We start from the raw sequence: 7,886 nt of genomic DNA, 5'->3' as shown, positions 1-7,886 counted from the left end.
TACCATGAATAAATCTCCTTTGGGGAAGAAGCTATTGGAGTCTTTTGCCCATTTATTATTGTTTTTTTTTTTTTCTTATTACTGAGTTTTAAGACTTCTTCATATATTCTAGGTCCAAATCCTTTATTGGATACATGTTTTGCAAATATTGTCTCCCAAACTATGGCTTGTCCTTTTCTTCTCTTGAGAATGTTATCTGAACAGTGTAAGTTTTTTGTTTTTTAAGATTTTATTTATTCATTTCAAAGAGAGAGAGAGAGCACAAGCACGGGGAGCCGTACAGGGCGAGGGAGAAGCTGGACCCCACTGAGCAGGGAGCCCGATGTGGGGCTTGATCCCAGGACCTGAGGATGGTGATCTGAGCAGAAGGCAGATGCTTAGCCGAGTCACCCAGGCACCCCCAGTGTAAGTTTTTAAGTTTGATGGAATCCAGTTTTTTCTCTGAGGGATCATGATTTTGGTGTGGTGTTTAATAGATTTCTGCCTAACCTAAAGTCAAAAATATTGTCTCCTGTATTTTCTTCTAGACATTTTTATAGTTTAACGCTTAGGTCTGTGATCCATTTTGGACTAATCTTTATAGTAAATGTTATTTAGAAGGATTAAAAATAAGGAAAAATGAATCTTACTGTCATTTGAATTTTTATGATTTCCACCACTTCATTTTTTTTAGGCGGAGCCAAATTTCTGTCTGTTTTTGACATCCACAGCATTGTTTTTAAAAGACATTTACAGGGGCGCCTGGGTGGCTCAGAGGGTTAAGCCTCTGCCTTCGGCCCAGGTCTTGATCTCAGGGTCTTGGGATCAAGCCCCACATTGGGCTCTCTGCTCAGCAGGGAGCCTGCTTCCTCCTCTCTCTCTGCCTGCCTCTCTGCCTATTTGTGATCTCTCTCTGTCAAATAAATAAATAAAATCTTTAAAAAAAAAAGAAAGACATTACCAACATTAAAGACGAGCATAGTGATTGAGATGGGAGACAGGATCCATGACATTTTGGAAGCTGAAAACCAACAGTTAGTGATAGCCAACCCAAGAAAGCTGCCTGTGGACCTGGCAGGGGGAAAAGCCTGGGGTGACCCTGATTTTTACATGGTTCCCAAAGGCTCTGGCATGGAAGGTGCCAGGTACTTCTAGAAATGGGGTGAAAGAGAAGATTGGAAAAAATGGGGAGGGAGGATTATTTAAGAGAATATTTAAGAAACAGTTATATCCTCTGGGCACCTGCGGGGCAGTTAAGCGTCTGACTTCAGCTCAGGTCATAGTTCTAGGGTCCTGGGATGGAGCCCAGCATCAGGCTCCCCACTCAGCAGGGAGTCTGATTCTCCCTCTGCCCCTTCTCTACTGCTTGTGTGCTTGCTCTCTCTCTCTAGCAAAGATAAATGAAGTCATGGTTTTTTAAGATTTTATTTATTTATTTGACAGAGATCACAAGTAGAGGGGGTGGAAGCAGGCTCACTGCCGAGCAAAGAGCCCGATGCAGGGCTCAACCCCAGGACCCCAAGACCACAACCTGAGCCAAAGTCAGAGACTCAACCCACTGAGCCACCCAGGGATCCCTAAATAAAATGTTTAAAAAAAAAAAAAAAGAAACAGCTATATCCTCAGATTCTCTTCATACTCAACACGGCTTAACAACCTTCCCTTCCAATTCCCCAAAGAAAACTGGGAGCTTACTGTGTGGAGAGATTAGAATAAATGGTCTCTGAGCCGGCTGCTAGAGGCCAGATGTAGCAGAGGGCAGGACCTCCCTTCAAGAACCAGAAAGATAATCAGGACGCCTGGGTGGCTCAGTTGGTTGAGCGGCTGCCTCGACTCGGGTCATGATTCCAGCATCCTGGGATTGAGTCCCACATCCGGCTCTTTGCTCAGTGGGAAACCTGCTTCTCCCTCTGCCTCTGCCTGCCACTCTGTCTGCCTGTGCTCACTCTCTCCAACAAATAAAAAAAAAAAAAAAAAAAAAAAAAAAAAGAACCAGAAGGATAAGTGATGTTTACATGTTAGATGTTGAGACCTTCTTCTCAAACCTCTTCTTTCATTTAGTGCCCAGGGTCTGGCCATGAGGCTTCAGCCTCATGGGCGAGGGGTCAAAGGGTCCTTTTTAGAGACTCTGACTAGCTCATGAGGATAGACCCAAAAGGGTTCCCCACAAAAGATCCAGCCTGACCTCTACACAAGTCCGCTGTGGATAAACCCACTCATGAACTCAGCTCTTCCAATATGTGTTTAGTGCCCCATTCTCAAACAGAAGCAGACAAAAGAGTCACTCAGTCTGCAAACCTGGTGGCAAGACTTTTCCAAGCGTTAGCCCATCCCCAAATGTGGATTTTTGACCCTCATATGTTGGAGCTAGCGGAAAGCTTTCAGAAGAGATTTCTTCAGCGAAGATAAAATAGATTCATATCAAAGCACATCATCACAAAACACACAGGCTAGTGATCTGGAGAAGAACCTACAAGCTTCCTGGGAGAGAGCAAAAAAGAGTTCACAGGTGAAAGATCAAAAATCAGAGAGGCTTTGGACCCCTCAAGAGTAACACTGGATGTTAGAAGGCAATGAACCATAACGTCTCTGAGGGAAAATTATTTCTTTGAATTTTGTACCCAGAAAAACTCGTAATTTCGTGTGAACTGAATGAAAAACTTTTGGGATGTGCAAATTCCGAAAATACTTACCTGTCACATAGGCCTTCTCAGGAAGCTGCTGGGGCATATACTCTACCAAAATGAGGGCAAAAACCAAGAAAGAAAAGACACGGGACAGAGGAATCAGGACTCCAGCTCAAGAGAAAAGCAACAGGACTCGCTAGGGTGATGATGGGTGGCAGTGTGGACAGGAATCAGCCCAGATCAGAGCAAGAGGGAAGATTTAGTTCAGGAAAGATACTTCCATCAGACGAAATGGATGAAAATTCTCGATGTCTCCAAGAGTATTGAGAAGAGATTTAGATAATTGGCAAAGTGTTTGGGATTGGAGTAGTGATATATTCATAGAACAGGAAAACAAAAGCAATTACTAACTTCAAAGGAAAAAAAGAAAAGCTGTTTCAGGGCACCTGGCTGGCTCAGTTGGTGGAGCTTGTGACTATTGATCTCCGGGTTGGGAGTTTGATCTTCACATTGGGCACAGAGATTACTTGTAAAAATTTGTTCAGGAAAGTAATTCTATGAGTTTCAGTTATGAACAGGGTATTACATGGTCCCAATAATGTAAATATGGAATATTGATCTAGTGTATCACATTTCCAGCCATGTTTAGGATATAATTATATTGAGATTGTGTGGGGAAGCGAGCATATTCATGAGATAAGGATTGGAGATGAGGACAGTAAATCCTTATCTTCCATACTGGGAAGTAAATAGATCCTGTCTCCAGGCAACTGAGTGGCTCAGCTGGTTAAGCATCTGCCTTCTGTTCAGGTCATGATCTTGGAGTCCTGGGATAGTGTCCTACATCTGGCTACCTGCTCAACAGGGAGATGGCTTCCCTCTTTCCCTCTGCCCCTCCCCACTGTCATTCTTTCTCTCTCTTTCAAATGAGTAAATAAAAACTTTAAAAAATAAATAGATACTGTCTCCAATGTTCATACTTATGTGAATAAGTAGCTATATAAACATGTTATTTTGAGCTAAAGGAATTTCAAGGGAGGTTGCCTCGAGAACAACAGAGCTTTTCACAAGCCTTCCAGAATAACTGAGCTCTTTAAACTACCGTATGATGAGAGTTAGAAAGAAAAAATAAATTTTAAAAATTAAATGATGAAGAAGATTTATATTTATTGACCAGGAAGGAAGCATTTTTATGATTGACTCTTGAACAAGAAAAGCAAATTTCATAGTAATGTCAACCATATGATCCCATATTCATTATTTTAAAGTGAAAAGAAAAAAATCATGATCCCATGTATATGTTTCCATGTTTCTAGAAGCAAAAAGAATGGTCTGTAAGGATAACACTAAACTCTATAAACAGTGGTTGTCAGGGGGATGGAATAGAGTGGGAAGCGAGAGAAATTATTATAATCAGCTTTATGCCTTTTGCATTATTTGGCTTGTTATTACGAATATATACATATATTACTTCTGTAACAAAAAAGTTTAATGGCATGCTCTTTACAACTTGACAATGTGATTCTAAATGTTACTGGTAGTCTAGAAGAATAAACACAGGAGACCACTTAAGAAAAAAAATTGAGGGCGCCTGGGTGGCTCAATGGGTTAAGCCGCTGCCTTCAGCTCAGGTCACGATCTCAGGATCCTGGGATCAAGTCCCACATCGGGCTCTCTGCTCAGCAGGGAGCCTGCTAGCCTGCTTCCCTTCCTCTCTCTCTGCCTGCCTCTCTGCCTACTTGTGATCTCTCTCTGTCAAATAAATAAATAAAAATCTTTAAAAATTAAAAAAAAAAATTGAAACACAGTCCCCCCGCCCAACAATCAAATGTTTAATTTTCAGGACTTGTGCATGTGTGTGTGATGTTATCTTGCATTCTGTTTCAGTTATTTCCTGCTGTTTAACCAACTGCCCCAAACTATGGCTTCAAACAACTATTTGCTCGTGGTTCTGTACCCTTGGCAGGCTCGGTGGGAGCTCTCTGGGTCTTGCCGTTGGCCCATATAGCTGTATTCAGCTGGCCGGTCAGTTGGGCGGGGTAGTGATCAGCGGGGACAGTCAGGCTTCTCTCTCTCCGTGTAGCCTGGGGGACTTTCTGTTCCATCTCTACTTCATCTCCCCAGTGGGGGGTATCTGGACTTCTTAAATGGTGACTCAGGGCTGCCAAGAGCACAAACACAGAACACAAGATTGACACCCAGAGCTGGCACACTTCTGCCAAAGCGCACTGATTCAAGCAGGTCAGAGGCTAGCCCAGGGCCAGCGCGAAAGGGGGACTACCAAGGATGGGGACATCAGGAGCTCTGGTTCACTGGGGACTGCCCATGTGTCTCACTGCCAGTCAGCCTCCTGGAGGTACTAACTGTACTTCTAGACGCATCTCTTGTTTGCTCACTTAACTCTCAGGATGTGAGACCTTCCATTGGCAGCAAATGTGCTGCCAGGAGGGATGAGCTGGGAGTTCGTCTTCTGCACACGAGGACATCTAGATCCTGCCTTTTCCATCGTGGGGCTCACAGTCTGTTTCCACAGCTCTGCAGGTGGCACTCACGCGCGGGCCTCTCAGCAGCAGTGATAGGGGGGGGGGGACGGTGCTGCCTTCCCCCTCATCGCTGCTGCTCCCGGCTCCAGAGGCAGCACTGCCAGCTACCCTGACTCACGCTCCACCCAGAGCGGTCTTCTCCAAAAATGTGTGTAGTGAGCTGCTTCCTTAGGAAGGCTGATTTCCATATTTTAGAACTTCTTCAGCATTTCCAGTTTGCAGGCACTATCCCTGCACTCCTGCCTCTCTCCTGTCCTTCCCTGAGATTTGGTGTGAAAGGTGCAGAGGTGTGCCTCCTCTACGCTGCCAATGCAACTCCAATGCACATTTGCCATAACCTATGCGACAGTTTCTTCCATAAAGCCCTGGCCATGGGTACTCCTAGGACAGTCGTTTTCTCAGCCCTGCCTGGCCCAGCCTTGAATCCTGATCCCTCCTCCCACTGTCCTCCACCACCACCACCACTAACCCCCCCCCCCCAAACTTGCGAAGCTGACAGACACGTCTAAGAGGGTGGTGATACTGAGCAGAATATAAACTATGGGGTGGGAGGCAAGCAAGCAGCAAGTGCACTTCAGAAGGCAATAGACTAGAAATGTTATCAGCCTGGACAGTCCTCCCTTCTGCTCCTAACTACGTGTCCCGGTCAAGTTTCCAGTCCCTCTGGTGGTCAGGCAGGAATACCAGATCCCGGCTTCAACACAATGCAATCCACGGAGAAAACAGGTCCTTTACGTCTAGAATCTTCTGTCGGATCCCCTCCCCAGTTAGGGAGCCCCACCCACCTCACACGCCCGGGGAAACCTGACCCAAACCCGCCAGACAGTCTTCAAGGCCAGGAAACCCGGGCGGACAAAAGGGGAGGGCGAGGGGGCAGAAATGGGCAGGTGCTCCCGGACATCCCCTTGAGCACGTGCTCTGGCACGGACACCAGGTGGCCGCGGCTGGCGGGTGGTCCGGCGCGTGCGGGCCACCGGTGTCGCGAGAGCCCGGGGTGGGGGCGAAGGTACCAGAGCCGCGCCGCCCAGCCCGGCTATCGGCTGCAGCCCGCACGGTGGCCGCGGGGCGGAGCCCGAGGACCGGAGACGCCCGAGTGCGGGGCTTCCGCCGCGCGGAGGGAGCGGGCGCGCCGAGTCCTCGTTTGCCTCTGACCGCAGCGGCGCGGGAGCCCCGATTGCCCTGGCGGTGGGCTGCGGGGCTGGGGGGCTGCAGGGCTGCGGCGCTCGGGTCGCGCGGGATGGCGGGGCGGCCGTCCTCGGACCCTGTGGCCCGCGGCGGGGAAGCCCGGCTGCGACGCGGGACGGAGAGCACAGGGAACCTCGACTCCCGGGCGGGACCCCCGACTCCCGGGCGGGACCGAGGGGGCCGGAGGCTCTGCGCACACGACGGCGCGTCCCCTCCCCGACACCGGCACACGGGGACCGCGCCCCACCCAGACGGCACCCCCGGCAGAGAGAGCTGCCCACCGCACCCCGGCCACTGAGAGTTACTGACGGGACGGAAAAGGCACCTCGGGTCCCACACATTAAAGGACTGAGGGTCGAGAGGCGGTTGGATTGGGGGAGGGGGCACTTTGGAAGAAAAAGGCTGTGTGCACGCGCGGGGTAGGTCGGGGGGGGGCGGTGGGAGGTGTGGGAGGCACGAGCCACTGCCATCAGCATCTTACACCGTTTATACAGGGTCTGTCGACCCTTTCCAGGCTGAAATGCTCTTCGCATGTATTTGATTAAGTCGCTGCTGGCTTCTTTCTTGCAGATAAAAGCGATGCAAATCGATTGCAGAAAATTTGTGACAAGATTCAGAAAATTATAAGCTGCTCTTAATCTTACCACCCAGAGACAGTCATTGGTAAGCAAACTGTATTTAAATCCCTTTCCTGCTTTCAAGCTGTAACATGATCTCAAGATCACTTTCCCATATCATCAAATAATCGGTGAAGGCATGCTTTTTGAAGTTGTTCCCTATTTACGTGGAAGGCTATATGACCACTTGTTCAGCCGGAGTCTCTATTTGCTGGCCGGTGAGGCTGTCAATCTCTAAATAGAGTCTTGGAACCGCAGCCCAGGTCCTCCCACAGGGATCTGAGCCCACCGGGGAGCTTAGTCTTTTAAGCATGAGAACTAAGAGTAGGATCATTGAATGACTATACAAATGCTCTTTCTCAAATTTATTTGAATTCTAAAAGAAGTACCAGCTCCTTGGGAAATAAAAAAGCCAAAGAAAATACAAATTCCCTGTAGACAGCAACAACTCATCAAATAACATTAGGAAAGAAAGCAGAGTCAGAACTGAGAGCATCTTCCTGACTCACACTGTCCCCATATCTGCTTTCATGGTCATGGTGGTAAATCGAGGCCCACTCTCTGTGAGGGTCTAGAGGAAAGGCCCTCAGACCCTTGAACCTGGGGTGCTGGTGGGGAGACCCCAGAGTGGGTTAGTGCAGGTTGGATGGAAGCTATGATGCCAGTGCCATTAGGACCCATGGTTCTAGAGGACAGGGTGCTGTGCTTTGAGTGTCAGTGGTGGTAGTGGTGGGGCTTTCAACAGGGAAGTCTGGGTTTCTCATGTGCTCCGGGGTGTCGATCTGTGTCTGTGCAAGAAATGCCCATCCTCTCCCAACCCTCGTTGCATATAGGACTGGCCCCTCCCATAGCCCTTTCGCAGGGCCTGGCTTTGGACAGGTTCGGAGGTGAGCCTAGGAGGGTTCCCCGGATCTCACTCCTGGTGCCAGGACTGA

The sequence above is a fragment of the Mustela putorius genome, unplaced genomic scaffold (assembly GCF_011764305.1).
Source record: "Mustela putorius furo isolate JIRA1106 unplaced genomic scaffold, ASM1176430v1.1 tig00003962_pilon_pilon_pilon, whole genome shotgun sequence".
NCBI classification, from domain to species: Eukaryota; Metazoa; Chordata; class Mammalia; order Carnivora; family Mustelidae; genus Mustela; species Mustela putorius.
Note: the sequence above shows the minus strand (reverse complement) of the source record.